Below are 15389 nucleotides of genomic sequence, written 5' to 3'. Positions count from 1 at the left end.
CCACACTTTAGTCTGTGGACATGGGATTTCTCGCAATCCCATCCCCTATGCTGCCATAGCTGGCCACTGCGGGTTTAATGCTGCATAAATACGCAGTGTCAAACCCGGGTCTTGGAAAACTTTGCCACAAGCAGACTTTTTTTTATTTTTATTTTTTTAAATATATTTCCCAAGGGAGGAAAAGCCAAGAATCACCTGGGGAAGAAGGGGTGAAATATAATTGCTTGCCAACCCTCCCACCTGTGGCATTTTCTGCATTAAATGATATCTGTGGGGAAAATCTGCACTAAAACGGTGTCCCCGCAAGAGAAATCGTCATGTTGCGGCTTTGAAATGTGCACCGCAGGGCAGTTATGCTGCAATAAAGCAAGGGCAGAATTGTATAAATCCCATCCACTTTGCTGGAACTGTAAAATACTGTCTTTGATGCAGCTTCGAAAGCTCCTGGTGTGCACAGAACCTTAGTGCTGATGAGTGGAGGGAAGAGTCCTGTGAGGAGAGTATGTGCCGATCAGACATTACCTGTATGTGTCATAAATGTGACAAGTAATGACAATGACACTCTAGTTTTGTGTTTGCGGTCTAATTGGTCCAGTATAACAATATGGCTTAGAACAAGTTTGTGCACCCCTGTAAACTATTGGCAAGATGAGTTTGATGCAGACAAAAAAACATGTAAAATAAGACAATCTGTCAAATTTGTTATGCCGTAAGAGGGTAGTCACTGCCAGACTGTAACATTGCGGCGCACATGCTATGACCATTCCCTATGCACTGTACGGTCACTTGCCGACTAGTCTCATCTGTTTTTCTTTTTTTTTTTTTATAAGCTGGGTGAGACAGGCACAGTTGTGAAACACTCTATTCATACTAAAAATGTACTGTAGGTAATCGAACAGCGAGATGTGCAGTCGGTGGTCATATAGTGACTGCGGACCTCCTCTTCTTAGACTGTAAAAGCCCTCTAGAAAATTGTCCAGTCATATTAGAATCAATTTATTGTAACCTCAGCCTCGACTCTTGGTAGGAGCCCAGCATTGTGGTGGTTTGTCTTTTACAACATAACTTATGATGCCTCTTTCCAAAAAGGTGATACAATGTTTCTCAGCATTCAACAGGAATATTGAAAACTCTTAAAGGGACTCTGTCACCTGAATTTGGCAGGACCGGTTTTGGGTCATATGGGCAGAGTTTTGGGGTGTTTGATTCACCCTTTCCTTACCCGCTGGCCGCAATATTGGATTGAAGTTCATTCTGTCTTCCGTAGTACACGCCTGCGCAAGACAAGATTGCCTTGCGCAGGCATGTACTACGGAAGACAGAGAATGAACTTCAATATTTCGGCCAGCATGCAGCCAGCGGGTAAGGAAAGGGTGAATCAAACACCCGAAAACTCCGCCCATATGACCCAAAACCGGTCCCGCCAAATTCAGGTGACAGGTTCCCTTTAATGCATGTGGTGTTTTGCAAATGACCTACTTGTCACCAAACCTGATGCCTCTTCCATATTTTATTCCCCCCCCCCCTCTTGCAGGCTGCGATTGCACAATGCTAAGATGATAAAGGGAAGGCGACGAATATCCTACACCTTTACTAACTGCTTTGTGGCCAGTGACATGATTAGTTGGCTAATAGCGCTCAAGGAGGCTACAGATCAAGAAACTGCAATGAAAATTATGCAGGTGTTCATGGATTCCAATGTAGTTCATCATGGTGAGATCCAGTGACTGAGATGCCTATTGTAATTCTAACCCTTTCCCTAATGATGCAGGTACAGCTCCTGAGCCTGCACCAAAAGCGGAGACCTGAAATGAGGTAATACCACATCTCAATTTTGATGCAGGCTCAGTAGCTGACCCTGAAAATCTGATGGCAGACAATGGCTGCTAGCCTTCATCTGCTACTAATGGAAGCAAGCTGAGCTCTGCTCCTGCTGTCAACTCCTCAAAGGGAATGTGCCATCAAAACTTATTTTGTTAAACAGAATGAAGCATTCAAATTTTGTTTTCTTAAAGAAAATCAACTTTCCAGGTCACCACCTGACAGCACCATGGAGGATGTCCTTCTTATCCGCAGTGGGACAGGAAACCACGAGAGTTTAAAAGGACCCTCCCCCTTCCACCCTTCAGTGTTTTTCCTGTCCCACTGTGGATGGGAACGACGAGAGATTCGCTGTCCCTGCAGAGCGTGTGGATCGGGGGGGGCTCGGCCTCTTCCTTCCCAAGGGATATTCTCTGTATTGCTGACACCCAAGTAATCGGGTCCCTTAGTGACACCAGTGCAGCGCAGCTCCTGGTGAGGAAGGTCGCTTCCCCCTGGGGGGCTCTCGACCTTAGATGACAACCCAGCGTACCTGCAGGTGGTCTCTGCAAGGGTGATCCTTTCACAGACGTGTCGGGAGGAGGCAGGTACGGCAGAACGCTGATAGAGAACGCCGGACATCAGGTGTTCTTCGGCGGCAAGCATGGGCGCAATGAACTTCCGGTTCACCGCTGCCGCGTCACTTCCGGGTCATGGTCGGCAGCAAGGGGGCGGTCATCCTCGTCGCTCCTGTGGGAGTGCTGGGACACAAGCAAAAGGATATAAGGTATGTGGGGGCTAGGTAGCGTGCACTAGGCACCGCAGCAGCTGCGTTATGGAACCAAGTACTATACCTGCAGTCAGCACAGAGGTCCCGGGGAAGCAGGATTCCCTGGCACACGTGAGTCTCCACTAAATGGTGTGCTGCCTATAGCCTTATTAAAGGTACTATTAGTGGTCCTTTTGTCTATTCCAGGGGCGTCCTTCATCTGGGGATAAGAAGACGGGCAGGACTAAAAGGTGTCCTATCTGTGCCACAAAGCTTAATGTCTCATGGCAAAAGCCTGTTTGCGAGTTCTGCACCGCTCGTATTGTAGGAGAGGAACAGGCCTCCCTAATAACAAGCATGAGAGCTATGCAGGGACGCTGCTTCCATTAGGCGATTTGAGCCCTTTGGCTCAGGCAGCAGAAGAGAGGGGCCAGCAGATTCCGTAGTAACTGGATTTGCGCTGCTAGGTTGTTGGTGTGTGTGTGTGTGTGTGTGTGTGGTGTGTTTTTTTTTTTTTTTTTTTTTTTTTATATATAAAACTCCAGGGTCATGACCTTAATTACCGCTATCATGTGACCGCTGAAGACAGGAAGGAAGATGCCAGGAAGTTCTGTGCCGCGCGTTGAGAGGTGAGTATGACAGGGAAAAAGGATGGGGGAGCCATGAACGCAGGGGAGAAGGATGGGGGAGCCATGAACGCAGGGGAGAAGGATGGGGGAGCCATGAACGCAGGGGAGAAGGATGGGGGAGCCATGAACGCAGGGGAGAAGGATGGGGGAGCCATGAACGCAGGGGAGAAGGATGGGGGAGCCATGAACGCAGGGGAGAAGGATGGGGGAGCCATGAACGCAGGGGAGAAGGATGGGGGAGCCATGAACGCAGGGGAGAAGGATGGGGGAGCCATGAACGCAGGGGAGAAGGATGGGGGAGCCATGCACACAGGGTGGGAGGATGGAGTATAAATATGGAGTATAAATACTAGGCCCTATAGGGGGGACAGTGTGAAGAGGGGGCCGGTATAGAAGGGAGAGGTCAGTGTGAAGAGCATGTACCATAAGAGGGACAGTGTGGGGGTCATATTTTGTGCAGACAATACTGTGGGGCAATTTTTTTTATTCCGGAGCATTATAATGACACTTGTATCTTTAAGGGCGTCTGGTGGAGATTTTCTGCAAAAGAGCGTAAAAGATGGAAGTCTGCAGAGACGGCTGTGGCTGAGAACTCATCATGGGGTCTGGACAAGATGAAGAAAAGAAGAACGGCTCCAGAGTCAACGCCATTTATAAGGTACCTGGATGTAAATGTTATTTGTGATACTAACTAATTGTCATGTTTTTATTTGTTAGGAGGTTTAAAGGGGATGTCCAGGTTTGTGATGAGTCTGCAGTCATTCTTTGTGACTGCAGACTTCTGACTTCTCACAGTGCGAACTGCAGGCTGTCAGGATTCTCTCGTGCTGGTGATTTACATACACCCGGTCACGTGCTGACTAGACATGTGTAGCCTCCGTCATTGAAAATGAACTAAGCGAGGCCGGGCACGTCTAGTCAGAATGTGGTCAGAAGTATACAAATCACATGCTTGTGCTGACATGACTGTCCACCGGCAAGGGAGAATCCTAGTAGTGTGCAGTGCATGCGTTGTGAGAATTCAGAAGCTGCGATGTCAGGATTCAGCTCTGCAGGTTCCAGTAGTCGTCACATGGACACTTCACTCATATGCGATTGTCATACTTGTGGTCCTGTGACAACGAGCTTCTCTTCTGCTTCTCTCAGTTTTTCACTGAACATTGAGAGCATTAGGGAGAGGAGCTCGTGGGTACATGACTAAGTGTGCAAATCGCATATGTCCTTGGTGGAGGGGGGGCACCAAAATGAATTCTTGTCCCTGGTGCCAGAAAACCTAGATACACCCCTGCCGGTATGCCACTGCGAGCGGCGATTACCAGGTCCGGTGGAGGGATGTGTGTGTGCACAGGCAGTGAGGCAGGGACTGTGGGGGGGGGGGGCATTTTTCCGTTCGCCTCAAGCAGCAGAGAGGCTAGGTTCACCCCTGGAGCTATGGTTAGAGAAGTGCAGGCTTCAATATCTAACTTATCTGCCTCCCAGTCGATCCAGTCTGAGTTCCAGGATCCTCCCAGGTCTAGGAAAAGGCAGAGGGAGTCAGATCTGTCATCTGAAGACAGTCCATCCGAATCTGATATGGAGGAAGTGTGTAGAGACCCTCCTCATAAGGGGAAAAAGTATTTGTTTTCTTCCAACGATATCGACGAGCTGCTGGGTGCGGTCAGACAAACTATGCAAATTGAAGAACCTTTGACCTCTCAGTCTGTCCAAGATGAGATGTTTGGGGGGCCTGCGTTCGCAGACTTCAAAAGTCTTTCCGGTTAATGCCCACATTTGGTGAGTCCGAGTTCAGTTTCGGTTTTGCTCATAGTTTGCAGCCGTTAACCCCTTCTTCACCTCTTCCCGCAGCTCAATGATTTTGGAAGAGTGGGAGGAAGCAGAGAAAAGGATAATCGATTCCGAGAGACTTTAGGCTCCGTCTTCCCTTTGACCATGAGGAGGTTAAAGACTGGGAAGACATACCGAAAATTGACATCCCACTAGCGAAGGTGTCTAAAAGAACGGCCATACCATTTGAGGACTCCTCGAATTTAAAGGAGCCTATGGAAAGAAAGGCAGACGGTCTCCTAAAGAAAGCTTGGGAAAGCTCGGCCGCAGTGATCCGCACAAATATAGCGGTGACATCTGTGGCGAGAGCGATGCATTTATGGGTTGATGACTTAAAAGATCAATTGTCAGCCAAAACTTCTAGGGAGACTATTATCAATGCTATCCCTTTATTAAAACTAGCTACGGGTTTTCTTGCAGATGCTACTGCTGAATCTGTCAGGTTCACAGCTAGAGGTCAATCACTATCAAATGCAGCCCGTAGGGCCATATGGTTAAAAAGCTGGTCGGGAGATGTTCCTTCTAAGAACAAATTATGTTCCATTCCCTTTTCAGGAGGCAGAGTTTTTGGGCCTGTATTAGATGATATTCTGGAGAAAGCTTCTGATGAAAAGAAGGGGTTTCCAGAAGAGAAAAAGAGAAAATTCCAGCCCTTTCGTAGACCCTATTACAGTCAGAGATCAGACTATAGGGGTAAAGGTAAACAAGGGAGATGGAGTTATCAGAAAGGGGGAGAAAATAGGAACCGAAATAGAGATCCAGGTCCCTCAAACCCTAGGTCTGAGTTCCGGAGGAAATGACACCACCAGGATAGGGGGGCCGGTTGTTGAAGTAAATTTCCTCCACTCCCCCAGGTAATTCAAGTCCATGGGTCCTTCAGGTTATATCTCAGGGGTACAGGATAGAGTTTGACTCCCTTCCCCCAGAAAGATGTCATTTCCAACGCCCGTCTCTCTTCGATCTCACCTATGTGGTCAGACATCCAGGATCTCCACCAGATGGGGGCAATATCTCCCGTACCTCCTCAACAAATAGGTACAGGTCACTATTCGGGTCTCTTTTCTATAATAAAACCGTCAGGAGAATCCCGAACCATCATAAATCTCAAGCCGCTAAACAGATGGCTGTTGTACAAAAAGTTCAAGATGGAGTCCATCCGCTCCACGATTCCCCTGTTAGGAAAAGACGTGGTATTGTGCACTTTGGACTTGAAAAGTGCATATTATCACGTGCCAATTTTTTCACACCATCAAAAATACCTAAGATTTGCAATAGAAAAGGAGGGTTCAATCTTACACTATCAATTTCGTTGCCTTCCATTCGGATTGGCGTCGGCTCCAAGAGTTTTTACAAAACTCATCAGAGATCGTATCCATCTAAGGAAGCGAGATATAATTTTAATACCTTATCTGGACGATTTCCTGTTAGTGGCAGACTCGGTGGGGCAACTCAAGATCTCCACACTGCAGAAATTAGGATGGGTGTTGAACTGGGAAAAATCACACCTAACTCCAAGATCAAAGAGACAGTTTCTAGGTGTAAAGGTACCTTCACACTCAGCGACGCTGCAGCGATACCGACAACGATGTCGATCGCTGCAGCGTCGCTGTTTGGTCGCTGGAGAGCTGTCACACAGACAGCTCTCCAGCGACCAACGATTCCGAGGTCCCCGGGTAACCATCGGGTTACTAAGCGCAGGGCCGCACTTAGTAACCCGATGTTTACACTGGTTACCAGCGTAAAAGTAAAAAAAAAAAAACAAAAAACAAACACTACATACTTGCCTTCCGTGTCTGTCCCCGGCGCTCTGCTTCTCTGCTCTGGCTGTGAGCACAGTGGCCAGAAAGCAGAGCGGTGACGTCACCGCTCTGCTTTCCGGCTGACCGACTCTCACAGCCAGAGCAGAGAAGCAGAGCGCCGGGGACAGACAGCGGTAGGTAAGTATGTAGTGTTTGTTTTTTTTACTTTTACGCTGGTAACCAGGGTAAACATCGGGTTACTAAGCGCGGCCCTGCGCTTAGTAACCCGATGGTTACCAGTGAAGACCTCGCTGGATCGGTGTCACACACGCCGATCCAGCGATGTCTGCAGGGAGTCCAGCGACGAAATAAAGTTCTGGACTTTCCTCAGCGACCAACAATCTGCCAGCAGGGGCCTGATCGTTGGTCGCTGTCACACAGAACGATTTCCTTAACGATATCGTTGCTACGTCACAAAAAGCAACGATATCGTTAACGATATTGTTGTGTGAAGGTACCTTAATACTAGACTCGAAGATAAGGAAATCTTTTCTTCTGGACAAAAGGCGGTCAGACCTGATAAAGAGGGTTCGACAGTTTGCAAGAACTCGGGTAACAATAAGAGATGCAATGAAGGTCCTAGGCCTAATGACAGCCTGTATCCCATGCGTCAGCTGGAGCCAATTCCATTCTCGTCAATTACAGAGAGCGCTTCTAACAACATGGGACAGAAGACAGTCTTCGTTGGACAGACAGTTTGCCCTATCCTATCGAGTCAGGAAATCCCTGCGATGGTGGACGGTGTCAGAGAACCTTCAGGTGGGGGTCCCATGGATCCAGACCCCAGCAGTCACGGTAACCACGGACGCAAGTCAACAAGGTTGGGGCGGCCAGGTACTCGGAAGATACTACCAGGGACAATGGAATTCGGAAGAGAGCAACAATTCCTCAAACCACAGAGAGCTACAGGCGGTTTGGAAAGTCTTGTGTTCAGCCCAGACCCTATTAAAGAACAAACATCTAAAGATCTTATCGGACAACATGACGGTGGTAGCTTTCCTTCGCCATCAGGGGGGCCCAAGGCATCCGAAGCTACAACATCTGGCGGATCAGATTTTCTCATGGGCAGAAAAATCGGTACTTTCGATTTCGGCCGTTCACTTAGAAGGCTCAAGAAACCAGGTTGCGGATTTTCTGAGCAGAGAAAAACTATCACCCATAGAGTGGGAACTGAACAGCAAAATTTTCGATACCCTGTGTCAGCGCTGGGGAACCCCGACTATGGACCTATTCGCAACCACAAGAAATGCAAAAATAAGAACCTTTTTCTCACTAAATTCTCAGGAGAATCCGGCAGGGGTAGATGCCCTCTCTCAGTCATGGAGCACGGGTCTGCTATATGCTTTTCCCCCTCTAGCGTTAGTACCAAGGGTACTCAGAAAGATTTGCGAGGACAGAGCTCAGGTGATCTTGGTGGTTCCTTTCTGGGCCGGAAGGAGCTGGTTCCCCCTTCTAAGGAAGCTGGCAGTGGGCAGTCCTTACCATCTTCCAGTCAGGAGGGACTTACTTTCTCAAGGTCCGATCCTTCATCAGAACCCAGAGAAGCTGCGATTAGCAGCGTGGATCCTGAACGGCAGATCCTAAGGGCAAGAGGCCTATCAGGAGTGATTTCCATCCTACAAGTAAGTAGAAAGCCGGTGACTTCAACAATATACCTCAAAATCTGGAAGAAATTCTGCAGTTTTTGTGGAGACACAACAATCGATGTTGATCACCCTAACATACCTAGGATTCTTGATTTTCTTACAGCAGGGGTTCAAGAAGGGGCTCAGACCAAGTACTTTGAGGGTTCAGATAGCAGCCCTCAGCGTATTTTACGACTCTTCCCTTGCTGCTCACCCTTGGATCGCTCGATTTTTCTAGAGCAGTTATGAGGCTGAGACCTCTAATCAGGAAGACTGTCCCTCCTTGGGACCTTAATTTAGTCCTTAATGAATTGTGTAAGGAGTCCTTTGATATAGAGAAGGAGATAAATATTGCTAATCTTTCCCTAAAAGCAGTCTTTTTAGTGGCCATTACATCAGCCAAGAGATTGGGGGAACTTCAGGCCCTATCCATCCAGAACCCTTATCTACAGATATTTGATGATCGGTTGGTTTTAAGGATTGACCCAGGGTTTCTTCCCAAGTTAGCTTCAGTCTCAAATATTAACCAAGAAGTTGTTCTTCCGTCTTTTTGCCAGTTCCCTAAAAATCAATAAGAATCTTTCTTCCATAACTTAGATGTCAGGGAGACGGTACTTAAATACTTGGACATGACTAGGGCCTGGAGACAGGATAATCTTTGTCTTGTACGGGGGTCCTAATAAGGGGAAGAAAGCATCAAAATTCACTATTGCCAGATGGATTAGATCCACTATTAACATAGCCTATCAGGCACAGGGAAAAGATCCTCCAGATAGCCTTAAAGCTCACTCATCTAGGGCTATGGCCGCATCTTGGGCAGAAAAAGGGGGAGCTTCGATAGATCAAATTTGCAAGGCAGCATCTTGGTCTAACATTAGCACCTTTTTCAAAACACTACAATTTAGATGTAGTCTCTTCCCAATTAGCTTTTGGCAGAAAGGTGCTTCAAGCGGTAGTCCCACCCTAAACCAGGAAGTCTCCTTTGGTACTTCTCCATGGTGCTGTCAGGTGGTGACCTGGAAAACGGTAATTAATCTTACCGATAACTGTATTTCCAGGAATCCATCCTGACAGCACGGATAGTTCCCTCCCTAATGTAAATATGTTATACTTATGTGAAGTAACATTTGTGTTAATCTTGTTATGTTCAAAATAAATTTTCTGTTTGCATCCATCCAGATGTTACTTTGGAAAATCACTGAAGGGTCCTTTTTAACTCTCGTGGTTTCCTGTCCCACTGCGGATAAGAAGGACGTCCTCCATGGTGCTGTCAGGATGGATTCCTGGAAATACAATTATCGGTAAGATTAATTACCGTTTTTATTCGGTCTCCCATGACAGCACCACGATAGAGGGGATCTGCCCTTCAGGCACAGGAAAACTACAGACATTAAAAGGCAGCACCTCTCTCCCGCATCAGTTGGTTTCCTGTCCCTGACAGGGGAAACCTCACCGGACATACCTTTTGAAGAAGGTAGATGATTGAAGCTTTGCCCGGACCTGGCAGGCCAACTCGGGTAGCAAGGGTCCCTTGCCTCGGTCTGTCCGGTGTGCTGGAAGCGCCACACTGCAGTGGGACTGCAGGTGTAGGAGACAGCAGAGGAAGCAGCCTCCAGGAAGGAGAGCTAGCTTGAAGATGGTCCGTCGCCGCTGGTGCTGGGTGAGTATGCTGCATCTGTCCCTGGGTTCAACGTCCAGGCTGGCGGTGGTGTTTCCCGGAGGCCGTGGCCTGTGCAGTGGTGGGCTCGCGTGTCCATGCCAGGGCAGTTGCGGGGTGTCTGGTGTACTGATGACAGGGTCGTGACCTGTGATGCAGCCAGCGTGGGGTGAAGCCCATTGATGCAGGCGTGACGCGTCGGGCATGTGCTGTAGAGGCTACAGCGGTCCTTCATGGAGTCACCGGAAAACATGGTGGCCCCTGACAGAAGGTGCAGTGGGTTGCGCGGGATGCCATGCATGGAGTGGAGGCCAAAGGGGAGGGAGCTTCATGTGGCCTGGGGGCGCAGTCATGGGGAGGGGCATTCAGCAGCCAGAAGGGCACCAGGCAGGCCATTGGAAAATCCGGCTGGCTGGGAGTGACCGGCTATTTAAGGAGGCCAGGATGGGGCCAGGTGCTTCCGGGTCCATCTTAAAATGGAGGCAGCAGCTCACCGAGAAGCCCCATGTAAGGACTACCCAGCGGCGGTTGAGTAACAGTGGTCGCGCTGATGGCTTAAGGAATAGGCAGGACAAATCTTCCCCATAAGGACAACTGCGGCACCCCAGGGTCCTGGTTGTCGCAGTGGTATTGCTTTCCTCTCGGGAAAGTGATGCTACGTTTGGAGGCAAAGACGGATAACTGCATCCAGGTATCAAACATGCAACACATTTCACACTCCAGGCCACCAGGGGGAGCTTCTGCTCCTATTTATTAGGTCCCTCTATCTTATTCCAGACAGTAGTCTGAGGTGGACAGAGGGTCCAAGGAGCTCTGCATGCCCTCAGAGCTGCAGCTCCCAGAAAGGGATATTCAGAAGGCAGAATTGTATTGCAGTGAGCATGAAAGGAGAGGAAGCAAAAGGAGAGGATACCAGAAGGAACCAGCCCTACACAGGCTGCCTCCTTCTGAGGCACAGGATCCCGGTAGCCGAAACACCGAGGGAGTAAGGACCTTTATGCTTTGCTCCAGAGACCAGAGGACAGCTAATTTCACGTTACCTGTCCGCCCTACACCCAGGAGGCACGGTGGCACCCCTTAGAGATTGGGGCATGATAGTCCCTATAAACCACCTCAAGCCACCAGTCATACAGGTTTGTCCTATCTGGGGGACAGAGAAAGACAGAACATCTACAACAGTTCTGAGAACCTTATGAGAAGCTTAGCAGTAAGGGACTACAACACCACAGCGCTAGAGGAAGGCTTTTATTTCCACCTAGACAAGGGGACTCTGGACTTGCCTCCAAACCGGCCTGACTCTGCCTGCCCTGTGATTTGGTGCCCTGGACTGTGGATGCTGAAGTCTTCAGTAAAGAGATTGCAACCTTGTGTCTTCGTTCTTCTCTGTGCGTCTCACCATCCACCATCTACACCGGGAAGCCGTGGGGACATACTTCACCTGTGGAAAGGTATACCATCTAGTTGCCATAACATCACCCCAGCGGACCCCTTAAAGCAGCATCAGTCACCCTGACCGAATACCACAGGTGGCGTCACGAACAATAACTCTATCCTTTAAAGACCTTTCCCTTTTACATGGATGCCCCAGGGCCACGGACTGGGTCAGCCACCGTGACATCCCCCTGTGAATTGCAGGACCCGGTACTCAGTACCCCACGGCCCCGTGGGGGCGATCCAACACCCGGTGGCTGAGAGTGACCACACGCACATCACGCGCAGTTACACATCACAGGTAAATGATATCTGGGAAGGTTCACTTGGTGGTATACTGCAAACCCTTTCTTTTTTTTTCTTTTTTTTTTTTCCCCCTCCAATCTTGGCCTTAGAGGTACATTTCCTCCCCTGACAAGCACAAGGAGTGTGTGGAGTGCTGCTGCCGGAATACTATGAGGGGGGCAAAAGCTGTGCCCACCATGCATACAGCTTTTAGTGTCAGAGACTCCAGACTTTACATCTAGGTTAGGGGTTCAGTGAGCTCCCTTTCCCAGGAGAGGATCTGGATCTGAAAGTCCACAGATTTTTTTTTTTTTCCCGTGAATAGAAAGATCAATTCACTGATTGCACTGGAGTGGAAAAGACCCGAGCGGAAAGGTTCTCTACTTCCAGCCTTCAAAAGAAGATACCCATTCGAGGAATCTGCCTCATCCTCATGGGATAAGGCCCCACAATTAGATGCAGCAGTCGATAAAGCATCCAAAAACCTCTACCATTTGAGGACATGGGAAGTTTGAAGGACCCGTTAGACAGCAAAGCAGACTTTTTTTTTTTTTTAAAGGGTGCCTGGGAAATGGCAGGATCCCTTAGGCCAGCAGTAGCTGCTACCTGCACAGCTAGATCATTAATGGTCTGGCTAGACCAATTAGAGAAACGGCTTAAACAAAAAGGCTTCTTCCCCTCCCTCATCCCATCATCCTCCTTCCCTTTATAAAATTTATAAATATTCACGTATTTGACATTTGTTTTGTATAATGTTCAATAAAAATTATTTGAAAACAAACAAAAGGGCTTCTAGAGAAGAGATCCTTTTCTCCCTATAATCCAGGGAGCTGATGCCTTTAATCAGATCCTTCTGTGGACTCCTTAAGATTAGCAGCAAGGATGACTGCCCTTTCCAATGCTGCTGTCAGGGTCTTATGGCTAAAATGTTGGCCAGGGGATATCCAGGTCAGATGTAAATTGTGCAGTATTCCGTGCGAGGGAGTACATTTGTTTGGCCCAGTACTGGATGAACTTCTGGAGAAGGCAGGGGACTGAAAGAAAAGGTTCCCTACCTTGACTGGACCTAAATACAGGTGGGACTTCGGCAGGAGGTGGTCTGGCCGTAGGGTGTCAGCTAGAGATAACAGCAGATGGGACAGAATAAGAAAAGGTGGAGGATATAAGTTCAGGTCTTCCCGGGATCACAGAAAACCAGCCAAATGACTGACTGCCCAGGTGGGAGGGAGGCTGACGGCCTTCTACCCTGCCTGGTTAAGGATTTTGAATAGTCAATGGATATTTGATATTATCAGAGCAGGACTTAAATTTGAATTTCAGGAGAGACCTTTGGAGAGGTTTGTGTTAACTCCCATCTGTTGTTCACCTGCAGAGGAACAGGCATTGGAGGCAGAGGTCCAGGAACTGCAGCAAAAGGCAGTCTTGGTAAAGGTTCCTGCATCACAAAAAGGTAAGGGGTTCTATTCCCCTACCTTCCTGATTAAGAAACCGAATGGTTCCTTTTGGACTATTATTGAAAGGTCTCAATAGGTTCCTGTTGATCCGTTCTTTCAAAATGGGAGTCAATGAGATCAGCAATAAAACTGCTCTTTAAAGATTGATTCATGGTAGTATTAGATCTTAAAGACACCTACTTTCATGATCCGATATATGCAGGTCACCAACAGTACATTTTTAGGGTGGCAGTATCACTAGGGGTTGATAAGACACTTCCAGTTTGGGGTCGCCGTGGCTCCCCAGGTATTTACTAAGATAGTAGCAGAGATCAAGGCACATCTTCATGAGGGGATCACCAGTATGTTCCGTTATCTGGATGACCATTTAATTGTGGGTCACTCAATCACACACTGCACTTTTCAGTTAACGTAATGTCTGTTCTTCAGAAATTGGGGTGGCTTATTAATGTTAAAGTCACGATTGCAGCCCCTGAAGGTGCAGGAATTTCTGGAGCTCGTCCTGGACTCTGGGGCTCAAGAATGTCAGTACCAGAATCAAAGGCTGACTGTATTCAGCAGCAGGTGCTCAGGGCAGTAAATAATCCATCGATGTCCATTAGAGGGGTGGTGTCACTCTTGGGCTCTCTCGCGTCCTGCAGTTCTCTGGGCCCAGTTCCACTCTAGGGTCCTGCAGTGGGATGTTTTGCCTAATGATCGTCATCTAGGAGGGTGCCTAGAGTAAATTTTCTTTGTCCCCCCTCTACTATACAGTCCTTAGACTGGTAGTTGCACTTGTCAAACCTGGGTAAAAGAGTTCTCTGGGTAAACCATATCTCCTGGCTGGGGGGATAGGTGGATCCAAGGAAAATGGACACATTCTGAGCAGGGTGTGTCATCTAACTAGAAGGAGTTGCTCAAGCTGTAGAGCGAGCATTAAGTAGACTCCTTATGTCCCTACAGTGCCGACATGTCAGACTGTTCTCAGACAGTCAGGTAACTGTGGCCTACATTAACCACCAGCAGAAACTCTGTCTAGGTCATTGATGCAGGTGGCGGATTGTATTTTTTTAAATGGCCGAATCTCATCTGCTATCATTAACATCCCTACATATAAGAGGAAAAGACAATATCATGGCCAATTTTCTCAGCCACAGCAGGCTCAGGCAAGGAGAATGGGTGAGTCAGAACGTCTTCAACCAGATTGTGCAGATCTGGGGGTCCCCAGACATAGACCTTTTTTTGCCAACAGGGGGAACAGAAAAGTGCGTCAGTCTTGTTCCTTAAACCCCAGAGAAGATCTGTATGCGGTGTATGCTCTCCTAATCCTGTGAGACTTCAATCTGAGCTATGCCTTTCCCTGATTCCTATAGTGCTAAGGAAGATACGGGAGGACAGGACGAGTATAATTCTGATAGCTCCATTCTGGTCCGGGAGACTGTGGTTTGCCTGTTTAAGGAGGAGGTCATCACCAGGCCATGGGTGCTTTCGGAGCTCTCAGATTATTATTATTTTTTTTTTTTTTTTAATCCACAATCTACAACTGACGGCATGGAATTTGAAAGGACACTACTGAGGCCGAGGGTTTTTTCTCGGGGCCTGGTTAATGCCTTGCTAAAAAGTAGAAAGGCATCCATCACAAAAATATGCCAGATCCTGGAAAGTTTCTGACAGTCTCAGGGGTGGAGATTGGAGGAAAATTATTACAAAAAGGGGTTAGAAATGAGTCTAGCCACGAGTACTCTTAGAGTTCAGGTGTCGACATTGGGAGCCCTGTATAATTATAATTTAGCGGACAATTACTGGATAGCCTGATTCATTAAGGCAGCGGCCAGATCCATCCTTAGGCAGAGGTTGGTTCCATGGGATTTAAATCTGGTATAACCGCATCGAGGCCCTTTTTGAACCAATTGAAGCCTCGATTTTAAAAATTCTCTTTTTAAAACGGCCCTTTTAGTGGTACTGACGTCAGCCCGGAGTATTAGTGACCTGCAGGCCCTTTTAAACAGCCTCCATACACCCAGTACAGGGAGGATAGAATGGTTTTGAAGCCGGATCCCCTGTATCTACCAAAGGTGGCTTAAAAATTCCACAGACTACAGGAAATAATCCTTCCTCTTTGCTCTAACCCTACCAA

Source organism: Ranitomeya imitator, chromosome 10 (assembly GCF_032444005.1).
Source record: "Ranitomeya imitator isolate aRanImi1 chromosome 10, aRanImi1.pri, whole genome shotgun sequence".
Taxonomy (NCBI): domain Eukaryota; kingdom Metazoa; phylum Chordata; class Amphibia; order Anura; family Dendrobatidae; genus Ranitomeya; species Ranitomeya imitator.
The sequence above is the reverse complement of the archived record's forward strand: the minus strand, read 5'-3'. Positions refer to the sequence as shown.